General features: G+C 37.5%; 1 long non-coding RNA gene across 9 annotated transcripts in view; it reads left to right on the top strand.

The window, feature by feature from the left end:
* Positions 1-455: 455 nt before the first annotated feature.
* The window catches only part of LOC114018314, an 84,656-nt gene continuing 63,414 nt past the window's right edge, over positions 456-21,697 (top strand). For 5 of the 9 annotated variants that reach the window (XR_003563705.3, XR_006292688.1, XR_006292693.1 and 2 more), the window contains exons 1-2: positions 617-1,117; positions 6,988-7,085. This is a non-coding gene — a long non-coding RNA (uncharacterized LOC114018314). Of the gene's footprint in view, positions 1,118-6,987; positions 7,086-21,697 lie in introns of all 9 variants that reach the window. The other 4 variants (XR_006292690.1, XR_006292691.1, XR_006292689.1 and 1 more) reach the window with 2 other exon arrangements.

Genomic DNA, 21,697 nt, shown 5'->3' with positions numbered 1-21,697 from the left:
TCAGAAAGGTCTTTTTAATAAGGGTTAATTGGAGTAGTATGTCACACATGACTGACTACTGTTTCAAATTACCGCTGATGCCTGCATAACTAAATCAGGCAAATGGGCAGAACATTTAAATAGAGAAAAGTTGATCTTCTTCCCCTCCTGTTTAATTCTAATACTTTCTTCATTATTCTTGCAATTACTACACCTTGGCAAGAATGAAGTTTATGAAATTTCAGTGCTTACTAAATGTAATAATGTTAACATAATAATAGTTCTGTGCAATTGGATAGCTTTGTAAAAGTTATGCTCTAGTTTAATCACAAGTTTATTGTGCAAAATATAGGAATCACTGGATGAATTACGCAGGCTATCAGACTAGATGATCATAGCCATCCCTTTCTGGTCTTAAAATCTGTGAATCTATGAAAAGTGTTAATAAATAATCTGTTTAGTTAGGACACTGTAATGAATCGAATAAAATCACCATACTGAACTCTGAAATATTATACCTTAATCTAAAAACAAAAATCCTTGCTTAACCCCAAATAAGAACTTTCAGTTTCATCTCCAAAGTTAATTGCAAGTATTTCTGACATAAAAAGCTCAAGCAAGACTGCAGAAGGATACACACACACACACACACACGCGCGCAAAAAGCTCAGCCTCCAATCCCCACCCACCAGTCTCAGTCAAAGGATGACTTCAGTCCCTTTCTTAACTAATCCTGTCACTGTAAAATCCTACACTCATTCTTCCACACACAGAGGGAAAAGGGACTCACTAGGAAGACCTAGTCTTTCAGTTTTAACTATTAACCAATAGTGGAAAAACAAGGATGCCTAAGTTATGCCTTCAGAGCCAATAGGGTGGATTTGTGTGTCCCACATGACAGCATTTCCCCTGTCTTTCACATGAGCAGTATTTAGTTCAATTCAGAATTGCAGATAGTACAGCTTGCACTGCAGCAATGGGATGTCTGAGCACAAGTGACTGACTTCCGAGTGACTTTATAAAACACTTTTGTACTTTCCTTCTGCATTAAATTGGGATCTGCATCCTTGACATTCACCCACCACACACATCTCTACTGAAGGAAACAGTGACTAGCACAACTTAGCAGTATGAAACTGTGAGTATCGGTTTTTATTTTCACCCTTAAAGTGTGCAGTGTAATGCTGTTTACATGTTGCATGCACCATATCTTTAAAATATGCTCTTTATTATTTTTCCCTGGCTATGGAGATTGAAAATTATCTAAAACAATTGGGAATCTTTCAGGAATATTTCCTGTAGGCTTCAGTAAAAAAAGAAGAGGGGAAAATCAGTTATCCCTCAGGGCAGTGTCTGCATAAGAGCTGCATGCCACACTGCTTCCTAACATAGCCAGTGTGCTGCTTTGTTCATAAAGAAAAAGGAAGGCAAAAAAGCCCCACGCATGTATGTTGCTCAGTTTTATTTGCACTCTGTGTTTACTCAGGCCTGATCTGTCCCTAATGGGGAAAAAATAAAGGCAAACTTTGCTGTCTCTGCTGGCAAGGACAGTCCAGACTTTCCAAACATCTGACAGTTATTATAATTAGCCCTGAAAGGCAGCAAAGACACTATGGGGCAAATAGCTCTTATGTTTTGAACAATGAAATCAAGCAAAGTTCCCATCCCACCTCTTTCAATGTTTGGGAGGGGGAAGGGGACAGGGAGGGGGAAGAGAAAGGTTTATAGTTGCATTAAAAAAAAGGGCAGGTAATAAATATTCAATCTGGAATCGTTCAGTGTGAGGAGGGGCTTGGACAGGCTGCTTTAAACATTTCTGAATCCTGCCTTCTATTTAGAAAGAATTCACTCAGATTCCTGATGGGTTGAGAAGGGGTATGAGACTCTTCACAGCATAATGTCAGAAGGCGGGGGTGGGGGGAGAAATAATAAGCCATTCATAATGAGATGCATTTTGATAGCTTACCAAGATCTTTGCTCGCCAGGAGATCTCGGTAGATCTAAGTTGCTTTCTGTGTAAGATTTACACGAGTTCTCAAACAGAAGCAACAGACAAAGCAGAGGTAGTTCTCCCCCGCATTCCCTAGAAACAAAATTGAACTCCAATAGATAATAGCACACTGATTTATCTTTTTGTATTTAAATTAAGAAATCCTTGGATAGTCCAAATCTTCTTTTAAAAAGTTACATTCTGAAAGTATTTTCACTGGACTAACAGAAAAGAAAAAAAGAGAAAAAAAGACAATGGAAACCTGATTCAGACCCAGTTAGTCTGGCTCTGTAAGAAAACATGGAGATGAAAACAGTTTGAGTGAAAGATTTTCATACTTATTCTTAAAAAAAACAAAAAAGAAAAAAAAAGAAAGAAATTAATTCCAATAAGGAAAAATTGTTGAAAGGCTCAGCCACTACTAAGTATGGCTTAAATAAATCTTCCTGGGCAGATGTTCACGTGCTCCCATTGTGGAGAAAGGAACCCAAAGAATTTATTGTTTAAAAGGAGAACTTGACATGAATTTTCATATAATCTTTTTTAAGTACACCATTTTTTTCTTTGTCTGCTCTCCTGTTATCTACACCTCCCCCAACTGCCGCTCACTGTGAGCTGAGACACCTGAAGGCTAGACATAATGATCAACAGAGCGCTATGCTAGCCTCTCTGGATTCCAGCCAGATTTTTTTCCCCTCTGCAATCAAGGAGCCTGCACGCAATGCACGGCAAGCCTATTTCTCTGTTACGTGTAGACTAGGCACAGAAGTCTTACCCATACTGCAGAAACACTGAAGACAAAAATATCCCTTTTTTGTCTTACTCTGGGCAAACGCAGTTTTAAGTCTTGTATTATTTTAAATAATATATGAAAAAATGCATTTATAAATAGGTGTATGCATATATATATTTATATGCGCGCACACACCAACAATTCTATAGCATGATGTACTATATCTCTATGCATGCACTGTACATCCAGTATCTTGATTTTTATAAACAGTATACTCCTGTATATGACCGCATCTGTATTGCATACAGTATGTTGTTCAGATAGATCACATACACTTATGTAGAAACACTGTATGCATATACAGGATACTATGTATGTATATACAATATACTAGTAATTCAGGGACCTATTTTTGAAAATTTGAATCTTTAGAAAGAGATTAGGTTTTAGAGAGATTAACAATTCTCTCAGATTATTTTGAGCCCCTTCAAACCTAGTGGTATTCAAATACCAGTGGGTAAACCATGTCCAAATTGAGGGGGGTTAGTTGAGGTAGTCAGTCTGACTATGGGAATCTGGCCTTCCAATTGTCAGGCAGTTACTGCACTCCCTGGAGAAACACCGATTGGCTGTGTCTCATTACTTCCAGAAAGTTTGTCTTTTGAACACAGTACTCCCAAAAATAGTCACACACATTATTTTGGTGTGGCCAGGGGTGGGGTTAGCACAGACACCCGGAGGAAAGGAAGATTATTTTATTTCTTGAACCATTTTCCATTTAATTTTTAAATGTATACACTAGAAACTTTATTCTTTGAAATTCATGCATTTCATTGTCACTGGATACACGGTATAGTGGTCTGGAAAAGGAGTTTTTTTTTTTTAATCAAATTACTCTGAGTAACACTTTAACACACTTACATACAGTACATACTTTTTTTTTTTTAAACACATCACCTGACAAGGTTTAAGAAAGTATGGTTTATTCAAAATATCAGCTGGCTTTTAGGAAAAAGATAAATGACTTTAGGTGATTTTCTTTTATTGTTGTTATCATTGTCATCACACTCACACTCACACTCAATCTCCCTCCCCCCCAGCAAATAGTATACTAGATTTAGACTTGAAAACAGGACCCAAATATGGGTATCCCATATGTTGATTATTTTGGGTGAGCTGAGCAGTTTATAAAACTTTCTAGTAAGTTGCTTAAAGAGGGAAAGAGAGAGAAAATAAGATTAAGTTGTACCTAATGACAACAGCATCCAGTACCTCAAATAGGGCTACAGGTTTCTAGAGCGTAATTCAAAGAAATCAAGACAGAGAACTTGGTTGCTGTATTCAAACTATATAAATCCAAATTCTAATACAAATAATTAAACACTTTCCTGAAAGAATAATTTAATATATCTTATTTGAAAAGGTATAACATATCAGTAGCTACACTGATGGATATATCTGTGAAAAATATATACATATAACATGCATTCCCCACAATTTCATTATTTGCTAATCTTTTTTTTCCTTTTTCTGGTATTATCCTTGAAAATAAAACCGTACATTGATATTTCACATGTATAATTCAAAATCATTTTGTTAGCTATAGACTAAAGTGCTGATGTGTATTTTCTAAAGGTAATAATTATAATTAGTGGGAATTTTCCATTTCCTATGGTCTAAAATGCTACAAAAGAATCAATTCTCCTACCAAACGTAAGATAGGGATTACACATGAGCTTTAAACCGGAGTGGATTTTTTCCAGCTAGCAAATGAATATTGATGTACAGAATGTGCTTAACTGGAGTAGTTCATTTTTGAATCACAAGAACTATAAGCCAAAATTTTCATTTCTGGATATTTACAGTTAGGACTGATGTACATATTTAAGTGCCTGAACAAAAGTGACTCCATTTTCATAAACACTCAGCAAACTCTGCCAAAATCAGTGTAAACTGCAGATTCACAGCATCTTTGAAAATAAAGCCAATTATATTGAAGCACCTAAATATGAATTTGGTTACAAAATTAGTCTCCCAGAGAGTCTAAATTTGAAAATTTTGGCTTCTGTTTTTTGCTAACTCACTTTTTCTTTAAACTTGTAAATAGCTGCTGATGGTGAAACAAAGCATTCATGAAAATTCACACATATTTATGATTCTAGTCCATGCAAAATGAGGAGTTTGATATCTGTTCCACATGGTCTGCTAGCCGGTGCACTGCGATTGGTTGTATAAACATTACAGCACAACGCATAGAAACTTCCCGTTCTAATGACTTTAAAAAAAGTATTGCCTCTGAGTGCCTCCTTTAAGTATAAATACAAACATCAAGCATGAGTAGAAACTACTTGGGATCACACAAGCCTTTCAAAAAATGGGTTGCTCTGTTGGTACCTTTATGTAGCAAAAGTAGGCTGGGAGTGACTGAAACCTTGCCTGCCAGAAATGCAGTCCAGCTCAGTAAGGCAGTGGGGTCAAATGAGCTCATGCATCACAGATAGGAAATGAACTGTGCATTGCATATTTATAGATAAAACCATTTAGGGTATTTTAATGTAAACAGATTTCCGTTTGATTTTTTGGCAAACTGTTGCAAAGATCAAGACTACAACGGAGTTTAAATGACTTTCGGCATGGTATAGTGAGACCAGATGGCCACGTGTTCTTTTCTTATTTAGATGAGAATTTTCCTTTCAATAACATCTTTCTTCCTGACCTGCTTTAAAATTCCAGCAAATGAAATCAGCACAGAATTTTCAATTCTAATTGACCATGTGCAGAGGAAGGGCCAGTACAGAAATCAGTAGAGCCATTGTGAGGCACGCTGCATCAGTCTCCCCTTTGTCTTGTATCCTTTCTAGCCAGAGCTGAAATAATTAAGAATATTTAATTTATATTAGTTATACAAAACTGCAAGGCTAGAAGTGTTCAGGCAAAATCACTGCAAGTTCCTCTTTCTATTGGAAGGACAAGAAAAAAGTTCTGTTTCACTCTCCAGGCAAACAGATCCTCTCCATTTATTCTTTGTCCAATATACAAAAACCTAAACAAATGCTCATTACCGTTAAGGGAAGGAACAAGTGAATTATAGAATGATGGATTTCTTTCCATTGTCTCTTGAAGTTGGAAGATGCAAGTGAGGTGGGGCTTTTCAAATAAAAACAAATCTCAAATATTTTAAAATATTACCAGCAAAATGTAATTTCAAACTACTTACGTTTTTATAACTGCACACACCAACATAACATCTAAAACATGTAATCATTAGCAGCTTGTGTACATGTGTGTTATATATACTCCCTTAAACTGAATTGTTGATTGCAATGGAAACTGTGTCAAAATTATATCTTCTGTAGCTGGTGTGTGTGAGAACGTGTATGTACGTATACGCGCGTGCACACACACTATAGATCAAATTGACATGGATTGCACCACAAGGTCTACCATTTACAATTTTGTTTGGGTTTAGTAAGAAATTTACTATGGGTGTACATTTATTGAGATTTAACAATGATTGTATTTAAGAAATACATAATAGATCAGAAATCTACAAATTCCCTGAATCTGCAGACAAGCTAAGCGGATAGGATGGACAATTTAGAAGGGGAAGAAAAATTGCCTGACTGAATCCAATACTGGACCCTATACAACAGTTAAAGAAATATCAAAGATGGTAATAAATTGGTTATTGTTGTGATCACTAAATATAAAATTTCTGTATCGTTCAAGTCCCGGACGAGTATTATGCTTCAATTGGAACCCACAACTATGAACCTGAATCAAGAGATTTTTCCCCATAAGTCTCTGGTTTACTGATGAAAGTATGTTTACATGCCACTATGAAATATCCTTCTTTTCTTCAATTGAAGAAAGTTTCATTAATGCCTCAGTCATTCTTCAGGTGTAAGGTGAATGAGGCAAAGGGGAAAGACAGCAGAACAAAAATTACGAGGCAGTTTTTTTTTTAAACCAATATATCTATATATACACACACATCATTTAGGAATGTATCAGAAAGAATGAACAAAATAGTAGATATGTCTGAAAACACCAAATAGGGCACAGACACCTTAGGGCCATTCCTGCATTTGTAGTCTCGTAATAAGAGCATGGTACTAAGAATCAGGAGATTTTGGTTCTAATGCCAGTTCTCCCAATGAGTTATCTAGCTGTGGACAATTCACTTAACCTTTGCCTCAGTTTCCTCATTTCTAACAGGGTAATAGTCACGAATCTACATCACATAGGATTAATTAGTGCTTTGGACATGTAATTATTGTTGCAGGCCCTATGCTCAAATACCACAAAGAAGGGCATAAGAAGCAGCATTGAACTGAATATGAAGGCAAAATTCCCATTGACTTCCGTGTTTATCTGCACCAGGTCTGTATGCTTGGGCCTAATAATTAAACAAAAATGTACTTTCTTTAGCTGGAAAGGTAGAAAGTGTGTGCTTTTAGTTAGGTACAATACTCCATTTTCATTTAATTTATTTAAACATTTCATCTGTTTGGGCATATAGTATTTTGCTTGCTGTTAGCAAAATGTTATTAGTATTTAAGAAGATAAGTGAGATAATTTCATCTTCAGTATAAAATATAGTCACATAGGGCTGGATTGTGAAGCCTACTAATGTGGTGTAGTACCTTACTCTGTAAGTTGTCCAACTGATTTCATTTGCTTGACTTGAGAAGTAAGGTGCTAATCAAGGTGAGCAAGGGTGGCAGTCTCTGGTCCCCTTATTTTTACCTGTGATATTGATGCATTTAGGCCCTGATTCAGCAAGGCACTGATTCAGCAAGCACATGGCTAAATTTAAAGTGGACAAGTAGTCCATTGACTTCAGTAGGATGACTCCGGTGCTTAAAGTTCAGCACATGCTTAAATACCTTGTAGAAACTGGTTCTACAAAATCCTTGCACTGGTTTGAACAGTTACATGTCCTTAACCTGATTCCGCTCTCTGTTATACTGAAGTAGGGTTAGATAAGTAAAGCTGAGAGAAGTATTTAGCCATTCTGTTTTCTATTTGGTAACAGATTTTGTTACTTAATTGATCTAAATCACAAATTCATGGGTGAGCATTTCTAAAATCACGGCACAGTAAAAAGTCCTGCAGAGCATGAGACTTAACAGTGGTTTCTTTCAGGCCGCCATTTTGTGGTAAAGTGAAATTGCTGTCTGAATCACATGCATAGAACTGGAAAAAAAATTATTTTTGTCTATGTACAACTATGATGGTGCTCTGCACAAAAGAAGAAAACACTCGTTCTCTCCATAAAGTGTTTGCATTAATCAATATTCATGCAGAGTACAAAAGAAGTACTTACACACATACTTTCAAATGTCTTGACAGCTCTGTTCAGGTTATAAAAACCCATTAGGAAAATGAAACTGTAGCAGGTCTGTGTCCATCTCTCCTCTGCTTCTCAGAATGGGCGGGGTGATGAGAAAGAAGCTTGAGCTGAAATATCCTGTGTGGAACTTCAGACTCATGCAATGCAGAGGATAAAAAGGGGAAGTAAGCAAAATGTGTAGGCTATGGGCTATTGATGGGATGTATTTCACCAGCCTACTGTTACTGTCAAGGCACCAGATTGTATTAGCAGTTTATCCAGTCCCCTAAGCTGTAGGATGTGGATAATGGGATTGGATAAAATGATTAAAATAATTTTGTCTCATGATTTCATATTGTAAAAGCAATATGTGCAAAACTGAAATATTTAATTGTATGATGAAAGCACAAGCACCACTTTTTGTTTTACCTTTAATTTTATTCAACATGGAGAAGTATTTCCTTCTGTACATTTAAAAATAAATAAGTAAAATAAAAGTCATGATTATGCAGTCTTCTAGCTGAAATCAATTTATTTTAACCAGTAAAATAAGCTTGAAACTAATTTTTTTTTGCATGAAATATGTGAAGCCTTTGTTTAAAATGGTCTTCAAAAGAAGATTGCAGTTAAATTATTTGCAGGGTTGTATGATTGTTATTTAAGAAATCTGGTGATTTTCCAGGATATGTTGTCCATATGCTGAGGTTTAACTTCAACTTTCAAGAATTATTTTTAGATCATTTTAAACTATTTTTTCCAGAAGGATAATTTGCAAAGGAGAGCATTTTAAAGAGAAGTATAGTGAATGACAACAGTAAGGGAGAAGATAAGCTGTTCCCAAAGTTTATCCAAAGACATAAGGGTTAAAATTTCAGATCTTCATAGAAGTGGGAAAAAAATTGAAGTTTTTTTTTTAAAAAAAAAAAAGGAGAGTGAAGCTGCTGGTGACTTGAGTGTATTTATGGATTACTATGTCTTGAAAAGAAGAAAACCAGAGTTGTAAGATGACACTGCAGGGGTTGTCTGGACTTTTCACTGAGTGTGAAGTCTGTTTAGTCAATGCCTTAATGACCTTTGCCCTCTCCATTCCCCTCCGTTCCCCCCCCACCCCGGCTCCAGGTGCAACATTTTTGCAAGTGCTTTAAACTTTATTGGAAAGTTTGTGCAGGTTTCACACACGCTGCAAAGTGCACAGGGTATTTTACACATCATCATCAGAAACATACGACATCAAGGCTTAGCTTTTTTTATTTATTTAGAACACACAGACTTGTTTTATGTGTTCCTCCTCCCCATCCCCCCATTAGCTATTACCACATTAAGTAAATAAAGAACAAAATTGTATTTTAAAGAATTCTCCTTCTTGTGTGTCTCGGACCGTACCTCTAAATAGCCAAATGCAAGATTAATGTGCCATACCAGTTAATTTTAGACAGTATGATAAATTATAGAAAGGCTATGCAAGATACAGCAGCAACATTATTGACCTCTTAAATTAATTCTCTTTGCTATGGAAATGTAAAACACAAAAACAAGAGAAGCTCTTTGGCTAACTGATGTTCTCAGAAACAAATTGATTTCTTGTACTATTAATTAGACCTTGGCTGATATAAATATAGAGAAAAACTAACGTATATAGTTTAGTAATAAAGGGAGCCATACTACATCAAGACTATAATTCAGGTTTGGATTTTAAAAAAATAACTGGATGAACTTCTTCTGGTGTATCTTCAATAAATAACATTATAAACTAAATATGCCATGTATTATACATACACCATGTAACATTTCATTTGTGTGTGTACCCTAGAGGTTTGATAAATAGTTACTGAAATTGCCTGTTTACTAAATTAGGCTACAAGTGTCACCATCTTTCATGCAAGATGTAAAAATGGTATCCTAACCTATGCATCCATTAAAGATTCTATGGTACTTTCTGTAAGAGTAGGGATTTTTTTTCAGCTGCTTTGGTTAAATTCCATCTCCAGGGATGCTTTTTACCCCCACATCTGTGTCCTGCTAAGAGATTGCAACTGTTTTGTTCAGGTGTGAACCTGGCTATAATGATTTCACCTTGTGATGTGATTGCTGAAATGCACTCTACACTGGCATAGGAATTTAAAAATCAAGATGGAAACTTAAGTTGGTGACTGTCCATTTGGTAAGGAGCAGCTATGCAGGCTATTTCTGGGGAGAACAAATTTAAAAGTTGACCTAGAAAGCTTTAAATGGCTTCTCTGCCAGGGTCCTTACTTTTAGGAACACACTCCCACCACTGAGATTCAAAATAGACCAGGACTGCTGAGCCTCAGGGTATGCTCCAAGACTGGTGTCTTCACTTTAATATTTGGGTAGGATGAGTCTGAAGAAGGTTTAAAGTTTAGATTTTTGAAGGGAAGTTTTTGGCTGGGTGTTGAATTTCATATTGGGTTAAAGATTTTAGCTGGACTGTTTTTTTCTAAATATGTCAAAGCCAAACCTAGGGTAACATAGGTGCCTTTTAAAATATTTTGTACTTTTAATTATATATTTAGATTTATATTAAAAACTTTTTCTACCTATATTATCACTGTAGTTTCAATTGGATGCAGCTTCTGTGCCCTACACTGTTGCATGCTGATGGGTGTGCTGCAGTGGTCACATTCCACCCAAGGGATGGCTGCATTCACTGATGAGTGACGTGGTTGAGTTCAAGGTTCTTTGGAACTAGTATTCAAGTGCAGCCTATTCTTGAAGTAGGCTCAAGTCAGAAAGGTTCTCAAAGCTCTAGGAAAGAATTAAAGCCAACTTTCTGTTTTGGTCTCATCTCCATGTGTACTGTACAGACTCGAAAAAAGTGTCAGAAAAATATGGAGACTAGGGTCTTGAATGGCATGTTCAAAATCTCTTTCCAAACCTAGGCAGTGGGTTTTTTTTTCCAGCACAGTGTGTTCCTGTTAACAATGCAGCTGTTAACATGTCATCAATACTCTTTGTTTGAGAATACATTAAAATGAAGGAAGAGTTTGTTAAAGTGATTTTAAATGTAAACGTGTTACTGTACTATGGAACTGGAATTGATTTCTACCAAAACTATTCCTTTTCCCTCCTGAAATGACACGCGTTGTTTTCAAGTCCGCAATTTAGTGCAGGTATTCAATTTTACTGAAGGTCAAATACACTTGTCAAAATTATATTTTTTGCATAGCTGAGAATTCAAATAATTTTGTGGACCAAAAATGGACAGATCTTGTCTTTGTGATGGAAATACGTAGCAGCATAGAGCTGGGATCGGAATAAAAGAGAATGAAGTAGTATTATACACTATGTTCATGTAACATCATAGTGAGACCATCACCAATTTTTGTTTTGCTGTATATGAGGAGATACCCACCCAGACACTCGATTTTTGTTATTGTGGATTTTTTTGTACCAATAAGTGCTTGCACATAAGTTTTATTTTGGTTTTACATCCTAGATGTCTTAATTATACTTGCAATAAATACTTACAGACGCTAACTGCAGGAATATGTTATCACCTCTCTCCTATATGACATGGATATGCCTAGGATATGTCCCAGGATGGCTTATATCTCTCATGTATCACTTATCACCATGGTATCAGACAGCCTTCCATGCTGAATTGGCAAGGGTTTTGAGAAGGCTAGTTGACCCTACTCATAATGGAAAACAAATCTCTACACTGCCTGAACCAACCAGGGGAGCAAAGCGCACTAAGCTTTATTTAGTTAGTTAATAACATTATAAGTAGGGCTGCCAAGTGATTATTTTTTTTAATCATGATTAATGGCATTGTTAAACAACAATAGAATATCATTTATTTAAATATTTTTGGAAGTTTTCTACATTTTCAAATATATTGATTTTAGATATAACACAGAATACAAAGTGTACGGTGTTCACTTTTTATTTATTTTTTATTAAAAATATTTGCACTGTAAAAAAAATAGTATTTTTCAATTCACCTTCTACAAGTACTGTAGTGCAATCTCTTTATCATGAAAGTTGAACTTACAAATGTAGAATTATGTACAAAAAAAACCTGCATTCAAAAATAGAACAATGTAAAACTTTAGAGCCTACAGGTCCACTCAGTCCTATTTCTTGTTCAGCCAATCACACAAACAAGTTTGTTTAAATTTGCAGGAGATAATGCTGCCCACTTCTTGTTCACAATGTCACCTGAAAGTGAGAACAGGCATTCGCATGGCACGGTTGTAGCCGGTGTCGCAAGATATTTATGTGCCAGATGTGCTAAAGATTCATATGTCCCTTCATGCTTCAATCCCATTCCAAAGGACGTGTCCATGCTGATGACAGGTTCTGCTCGATAACAACCCAAAGCAGTGCGGTCCGATGCATGTTCATTTTCATCATCTGAGTCAGATGCCACCAGCAGAAGGTTGATTTTCTTTTTTGGTGGTTTGGGTTCTGTAGTTTCCACATCAGAGTGTTGCTCTTTTAAGACTTCTGAAAACATGCTCCACACCTCATCCCTCTCAGATTTTGGAAGGCACTTTAGATTCTTAAACCTTAGGTTGAGTGCTGTAGCTATCTTTAGAAATCTCACATTGGTACCTTCTTTGTGTTTTGTCAAATCTGCAGTGAAAGTGTTCTTAAAATGAAGAACATGTGCTGAGTCATCAACTGAGACTACTATAACATGAAATATATGGCAGAATGCAGGCAAAATAGAGCCGGAGACATACAATTCTTCTCCATGGAGTTCAATCACAAATTTAATTAATGCATTATTTTTTTAACTAGCGTCATCAGCATGGAAGCATGTCCTCTGGAATGGTGGCCGAAGCATGAAGGGGCATAGGAATGGTTAGCATATCTGGCATGTAAATACCTTGCAATGCCAGCTACAAAAGTGCCATACAAATGCCTGTTCTCACTTTCTGGTGACACTGTAAATAAGAAGTGGGCAGCATTATCTCCCGTAAATGTAAACAAACTTGTTTGTCTGAGCGGTTGGCTGAACAAGTAGGAGGACTGAGTGGACTTGTAGGATCTAAAGTTTTGCATTGTTTTGTTTTTGAGTGCAGTTATATAACAAAAAAAACAATTTACTTTTGTAAATTGCACTTTCACGATTAAGAGATTGCACTACAGTACTTGTATGAAATGAATTGAAAAATACGGTTTATTTTGTTTATCATTTTTACAGTGTAAATATTTGTAATCAATAATATTGATTTTATTCTGTGTTGTAACTGAAATCAATATATTTGAAAATGTAGAAAAACATCCAAAAATATTTAATACATTTCAACTGGTATTCTATTGTTTAACAATGCGATTAAAACTGCAATTAATTGTGATTAATAGTTTTGAGTTAATCACATGAGTTAACTGTGATTAATCGACAGCCCTAGTTATAAATCAAATAATCCTAAAATAAACTACTATATATTGTTTGAAGAATGACTGACTACCTGAAGATTTTTAAAAGGTATGATTTTACCGTAATTTGAAAATACACAACAGAATACAGAAGTTAGCCAATCTATGATCTTTATTCAGGACAGACAAGGTGGTTAAGGTAATGTCTTTTATTGGACTAACTCCTGTTGGTGAAAGAGACAAGCTTTTGAGCTACACAGAGAAATTCAGGTGTTCACATGGCACTGTTGTAGCCAGTGTTGCAAGATATTTACATGCCAGATGTGCTAAAGATTCATATGTCCCTTCATGCTTCAATCACCATTCTAAAGGACATGTGTTCATGCTGATGACATGTTCTGCTCGATAACAATCCAAAGCAGTTCGGACCGAGGCATGTTCATTTTCATCCTCTGAGTCAGATGCCAGATGCTCCATGTAGCTCAAAAGCTTGTTTCTTTCACCAACAGGAGATAGTCCAATAAAATATATCACCTCACCCACCTTATCTCTCCAGTATCCTGGGACAAACACGCTTCAGAACACTTGAAACACCTTTATTCAAGACAAGCAAATATGCTTAAAAACATTAAGACATGGTCTGACACACAGTTGGAATATCAAGGTCATGTCACACAAAGCTTTGTTTAAAAAAAAGAAAGACGACTTGTATTAGGCTTATTATGTGTATTTTCTTAGAAGTTTAATTCAGCCTTTATCATTACTTTCTGCACCAGCTATGTAACAAAAACTGTTTTGACTGATTGGTGTAGTTTGGGAAATTGTTCATGTTTGTCATCATAAATATAGCTATGAAGGACTTATTCCATGTATAAAAGCAGCATGTATGTCGGATATATACTCTCTTAGGGCCAAACCTTGGCCCCACTGAAATTAATGGGCCCCACTGAAATTACTACTAGAGACCTCGAGGGGAGTTTTGCCTGAAAAAAGGGGCTTCAAGACCAGGCCCTCTCTGAGCAGTAATTAGCATTTCACCTCAGTTCCACATTTATGGAAACTAATCCGATAGTATAATGGTGAACTCATACATTTATTTCTACATAACATTTTGTCACAACATATGCACAATATTTCCCTTCACTGGTTCATCATTTTTTTTTAATACTAGACTATTCGTCCCTCCCACTGAACATAAATGGCCCTGTACTGTGCAGAAGCCGAGTCCCCTCCCCCCCTCTTTACTTCTGCACGTAGGAAGACAGGAAGGAGATGCACATGCAGTGAGTGCCACAACAGGGCAAGGTTGCAGCCCTATGCTCAAGACAGTTACAACATGGAAATGTAGTAGTGAGCAGAATGGACTAGGAGGAGCATATTTTGCATCTTTTAAGAAGCAGCAGTCAGGTTCACCTCATCCATACATTCCACCTGTACTCCCACCAGCCTGCTTGAGCCATCTTGCCTCCTATTGTCAGGATGATTCTAGTCCCACTTCACAGCCAGCAGAGCTCTACACCAGCCCTAGCCTCTGAAATGTGTCCCCTAGTTGCAAGAACAGGATTTTGCCCATATGCCTTGAGAGACTGGGAAAAGTAAGTCTGCAAGGTGTTTTTTTACTTAAAGTAGCTAGAAGTTCAAAGTATTTCTGGGTAAGAAACATCATTAACATCAGGAACTGCATATATGTCTGTACTACGCACTTCCAGGTATGTTTATATACGGTGTACACAAGTACAGTTTCCCATGATAACAGTGGGAATCATACAAATATATCCATTAGCCTATGGACTCAAAATGTATTCTGTCAGAGGCTACCAGGCTTACAAAACTAGGAGGAAACTTAACCAAGATAAACAGAAGTACTTACAGGGAAGCTAACATTTAGTCTCACCAAATTTCAGAGAGTCAAAACATGAAGCATTCAGTTATCTTAGTCTGTGGGATTAATCTGTCAGCATTTTATTACTAAATCCAAACTTCCTCTTTTCTCCCTTATTGGTGTCATGTGTTAGAGTTTTTTTAAGTTTTATTTTATGGTTAAGTTCACATTGCAGTTTTATCCTTGCCTCATGCCTTCTTTTGGTAGTTCCTTTCCCCGCTACATATCATAAGACCGTCTTCCTTCGTACACCAAAAATTCATGCTCAGAATACAGGATTTATATCAGTGGTTCCCAGACTTGTTCTGCCACTTTTGTAGGGAAAGCTCCTGGCGGGCCAGGCCGGTTCGTTTACCTGCCGCGTCTGCAGCTTCGGCTGATCGCGGCTCCCAGTGGCTGCAGTTCGCTGCTCCAGGCCAATGGGAGCTGCTGGAAGTGGCGGCCAGTACGTCCCCCATCCACGCTGCTTACAGCGGCTCCCATTGGCCTGGAGCAGTGAACCGCAGCTGCTGGGAGCCGCGATCGGCCGAACCTGCGGATGCGGCAGGTAAACAAACCGGCCTGGCCCGCCAGAGGCTTTCCCTGCACGTGCGGCAGAACAAGTTTGGGAACCTCTGATTTATATAATCCCATTCAGAAGATCATCATTCATTATGGGAGCTCGATTGGCACTGACATTTAAATTCAGTCTGAAGTCCCAACCAGTTCTATAGGATAACTTTGGGCTCTAATTAAGACTCCATCCCTGAAAAGCCTATTGGACACATTCAGTTAGTAAATGAGGAGTGAGCCACTTGGTAAATTATCAGAACTTGTGCACATCCAAAAGACTATTTGCTGTAACTCTGAATAAGTAAAACCAAATCATTAACCCTCAGTTATAAAGAGGGGAAAAGAAACAGGAAGCAAGTCCATTTTCTACACACAGTTTAGGTTGCAGTGCAGGAAAATGTCATGTTTCTTACTGTATAAGAAATAACTGTTCTGTGAATCTCCTTGATAACAGGAGATACCATAATATATTGATGTATTCAGAGTTTTTTTAAAAATAAAATCCAATTATGACTATAAATTTATGAAATATATTGGTGTATATACTGTGGCCAAAATCCCTTTTTACCATGACAAAAGCAGTTTACCCAGGCCAGTTGCAAGCTAGTAGTCTTAAGCCAATTACATGTTAACAGAAAAATCAGATAATCAGAAGGTCAGTTCATGTCTTCTCACACCTGCTCTCTTACAAACAATATATTTTAGTATCTTCTGTATTCCCCATGGGACTAAAACCTTCTGAGACTTAAGTGTCAAGTCTGGATCTCTACAGAATTTACCAATCAATCTGTTTGACACTCTCGAGGTCCCTCTCATTTGCTAGAGTTTCTAATCAAGCAAACCTAGAACCACATAATCCCCTCTTGTGGAAAAACCAAACTGAACTCAAAGGAGAAATCCTAGCCTCATTGAAGTCAATGGCAAAACTCCCATTGACTTAATGGGCCCAAGATTTCTCCGAGGGTTTCCAGGAAATTCATCCATTTGTGCCTAATGGAAGGAGCATGGAGCATCACCTTTAAACCTTGTGAACACACTGAGGCCTTAAGGTCTCATTCAAAGCCCATCGAAATCAATAAAAAGATTCCCCCTCCCCTCCAAGGGTGTGAAAAGCATGGAGAAAGATGATATCCAAGAGGTAATCTACAGGGCCTCCATAAAGTGGGCATTGCCTGGCTTTCTCCTTTTGCTCCAAACATGTGGACGTTCCAGTGGATAGGAGTCATTGTATTGCTACTTTAGTATATCCTTGGTGGACTTTCTGCTCTTTTTTTCTACTTAGCATTGCAGATCAAATGGGAACATGCAGAAAACTGGGACTGTGCAACTGCTTTCTCCAAAAGTTAATCTAATATTTTAAAGACAGAACCGTGACTGTGCTAACATTTCTTTTGTTGCATTAATGTGAATTAAGTCTAGTTCAAACTCATTGTGGGGAACAAGAAAAAATAGGAGAGACCTACTTTTCAACTAATCTATTTCATGCCAAGTAATGAAATTTGCTAAGGAATGTCATCTTACATAGATAGTCATTGGGGCACTTTCATTATATGAGCACATATCTGAAGGAAGACCCTCTGTATTGTTTTCCATTTCCTTAAGAAGGCCTCTGACTGTACCAGCTGTCATAACATATTTCCAGACTCCGTGCATTCTGCTGCAAACCCACTGTAGTGGAACTTCTCCTAAGGGTCAAAGGTAGCATAACTACAGTGACTTAGTGTTTTTAGAGTCAGGGAAACATAACAGTGCTTTTTAAACACTATTTTCTATCAAACTCCGTACTTATTTTAACATTATTTGCTACACTTTGTTTCAGCTCTGACCTAAAGAATATAACCTTTCTGGTTTCTGTTTCTTTTAGTCATTCAAAAATAAACACTCTAGCAGTTGTTTTTTTAGATATCACTAAATATTATGTAAACATTATATAGGCTTTAAAGGAATTCATAAAGATACTTGTCCTTGAGTCGCCTGCTCTTGATACTTATCTGGTTTGCTCTCTGCTACAGTCACATTCATAAAGGAGGCGAGGGGCACATGTGTGTACACGTACGCCATCTGCTAGAATATTCATTTAGTCTCATGTTTTACATGCCCACACGATTAGGAAATAATGACCTCAGAGGAATGTGGATATGAATGAATATCAGTTTTGGACTACATGATATGATTTATGTCCATATTGAAACCAGGAGCTAAAATCATATTGGGCTAACCAAAATGAAGACAAGTGACCATAGAATGACTAGTGTAGCATATTAATTACTCAAATTAAATATTAAAAGCCCTGTTGAGATGTTTAGTATCTCTTCCAAAAAAAGAAAATGAAAGATGTTTACACTCTCCTTACCCCCATTCTCCAACACAGACATCTGGATAATACTGAATGAAATTTATGTTTGAACATTCCTTCTAGTCATGCAAAAAGTATGAACAATGGATATTGTATTCTATCTGGTATCACAGTAACATCTCGTGCATTTGATCTTTAAAAGATGGTGTCACTACAGAATTCATCCTTCTGGTTAGAAGTCAAAAATGTTTCATGTAATGAAAATCTCTTCCATAACTTATTATACATCATACAAGTCTTAGATTTTCACTTACTTTGAATGAAAGACCAGCACAAAGCATCTCTCATTCAAATGCTACCATGCTATCCTCTCAGTTCTCCAAATGTGCAACAAGATCAAAAGAATCAAGGAACATGTTTCTTAAAAGGTGATAATGTAAAGCAGCAAAAAGAGAAGGAATTAGTCCAAAAGAGAATTTGGAAAGGAAAACACCAAGTAAACTCAAAATGGTTTAAAATCCAAATGTTAAAGTCTCCAGGAGGCAGCTCGAAGTTGGGTATCTGTCCCATCTACAGATCACTCTTGATTTCACAGAGTTTAACAGCACTGAAAAAGTAATTTTTTAAAACAGACTGACTGTTGCTAAATGCTGTCTTGTCCAGACCAGTACAAACTTACTTCTGTGATACTGAAGGAAAAAACATGTCTTACTCTCTTCTTTTGAATGATCATATTTGTTACCATTAGAAGGAATATTCCAGTTTCTATTAATGGCTGACCTGGTTCAAAAAAACCATTTTTAATTCCACTGTCGCGATAGGACACCGGATCCCATATCACTGCTTTTAACAGCAATCTCCCCCAAAACTTTAGTAGAGCAACTCTCAGGGTTGAATTGTGAGGATTGTCAGTCATTGAATATGTATGTTCTGAAAGGAATCTTCTTCCAAGAGAAGATGCAGTAAATCTGCCTATTCAAGAGGTTAGATGGAGGTAATTCAGAGATTGTCAGAAGTTTCAGTCATAGCGAGACCATCACAAAAAGTTTCCCTACCTGTCCTTTGAATAGTTTGGCTCCATTAGACTGCTTCATTTGATCACTGAGGAAAGTTTGAGTAGATTTTAACACTTGTGATAAAGGGACAGGGGAAGTGTACACTGTAGGGACTGGCAGGAGGAAGGAGAGAGAATATTCTTAAGGGGGATGAGGGAGGAATGTATTATTGAAATCCTGGCTCAACACCTACATTTCATTTGGAAAAAGCATGAGGGGTGATTTCTGATTAATAAATCCAAGAAAACTGGACTGTGGTGCAGTAGTTGGGTCAGGAGGAATGAATGACTGCTTTCTACTCAGAGCAAGGCACTGGAGTAGTAATTGGAGATACTGAGGTGGTGAAGGGGAAAGGTTAGAAAGGGAGCTCAGTGGAGACTGATTAAGGGGAGAGGAGGAAGATTAGATTACACATTTAGCCTTTTCCTAAACTCTGGCTGACCCTCTCCTCAGTGTCAAGGAGCTTGAGGTTAGTTACTGCTCAGGCCATTGGATGAAAGATCACCAGATTAATTTGATATGGTAAAAAGAGGTGGGTCACAAGAAGGAAAACAACTTTTTTTTCCAACCCACAAAGGTTGAAGTGGGAATTATAGGTGTAGGCCTAGCCAAGGGGGGAATTTTAAGTGGGCATTGATTGTTTTGAGTAGTAGGAGAGGAGACTATGCTGGTTGTGAAATTGTTTGTGCATCCTGGCTCACCACCCTCATCTCAATGCACGGCTTCGGAGGCTGGCTGCTACCCAATTAACTGGTTGAGATATATCTGGGGGACTGTGAGCATGGTAATGAAAGGACACTTAGAAGGTGGTCTTCAATGGCTAACAGTGTGTGCAAAGGGTTCAACAATGCCACAGCAAGCTGTGCATATGGGAATACAGAAGGGAGACCTGGGCATGGACTTGGGACCCTTAATACATGGAGGTAGTGGAAGAAAAAGGCCAGCATCTATTGTGTGAGATCAGGTTTATAGTATACATTCCATGGCTCCCATCATCTGAGGAACAGGTGATCGGAGGACATAGCCCTGGTTCGCTTGCTCATGCTGTTATAATTGCACGATTGTCACTGAACATTAGTTAATATCTATGATGTGATCATTAACACCTCTGATTGTGCATGCATATGAGTTGTCTAGTTCGTCCTGTCCTACTTCTATTAACTCTGTTACAGAGACTGATTGTTTATGGCAACTGCATCAGCCATCCAATTCAGGAAGTCTCCAGAGCCAAACAGTTCTGATACAGCTTTGTCCACTTAGGGCAAGTGACTCATAATAGATTTAGAATGCTGTTGTATTGATGAATAGCTTCACTCCTGAAATCAGTGGTCTATAACCTTTCTCATGAAGCTCCTCAGAGGAGTAGCCTGGCCGTCTCTAAAAATTGATTTATTTTGGAGGACTTCCATGTTCATATGTACATGGCTTCATATGTATATGGCTTCAAAATTAGCTTTGGATTTTACAACTCAAGGCATATACACAGTGACAATCTAGATTTTGTGCTCCTTCAGTCCCATCAGAAGTAGTGGTGTGATTAAATCTTTGTTCTGGATTGGCCACCAACTTCTAAAGCTTTAAAAAAAATGCAGATGTGCCACTCCTATTGAGGCGAAGGATCTATTCCCCTCCCCCCCCATCCTTGGCTACTCATGGGCTGAATTGCTTTCAAACTGCTGTGAAGCTTCAGTTGCTGAGTTTCTGGAGAAACTGACAGAGCTTCAGGGCACTGACTGCTTCATCTGGGACAAGCCAAAAAAGACCAACAGAGATGACCTGCTGGCACATTATAATACCTTTTTTGGTCCATTACTATTGACACAGGAGTTCCCAAGAACCTTCCGCCTTGCCTAACTCTTCTCAGGGAACCAGAAAGACAGATAGCTAGAGCAGCTGGGGCAAAGAGGCAGACTGAGTCCACATGTAGGAAGTGAAGAAGAGTCTCTTGCTTACAGTATAGCATATGCAAAGCCCTGAAAAACTGAGGTCTTCCAGGTAGCAGACTGTTAATTCCCTACTGTTTGCAGTAAATGGCAGAGGAGAGTATTTCATGCAAAAAGGTTTTGCTGTGTATCAGATATGTCTCAGTTTTGGTTTGAAGTTTTGAAATACATAGGCCAAAGCCAGTTCGAATGTGGGCAAATAAGATGTTTTTTCTTTGAACTGCAGCAAAAAATATATATTATATATACACACACACTGTGTTGAGTTTTTAATAGGCTCTAGAATTGCTTTAGGACATTGACTTCAATTAGGAACACTGCTCCTAGCTATATTAAAAGTCAAAAAATGTCATTAATGCAGAGTTAAGGTTGGCCATTGATAACCTATGCCCTTCCAGAACAACAAGTTGAGCAAAACTCAAACTTCTGAAAACCAGAATACAGGATTAAGGTAAATACCCACACAACCATAACTGTATCCACCCCCGTCTCCCTGGGGGTGCCAATAGCCATTAGGAATTATCTGCATGCACTCTGTTAATTAGCTGTACTGAATGATAGGAGGAGATCTGGGTCTGAGTCC

Source organism: Chelonia mydas, chromosome 8 (genome assembly GCF_015237465.2).
Source record: "Chelonia mydas isolate rCheMyd1 chromosome 8, rCheMyd1.pri.v2, whole genome shotgun sequence".
Classification (NCBI taxonomy): Eukaryota; Metazoa; Chordata; order Testudines; family Cheloniidae; genus Chelonia; species Chelonia mydas.
This window is presented reverse-complemented; position numbering and strand designations above follow the sequence as displayed.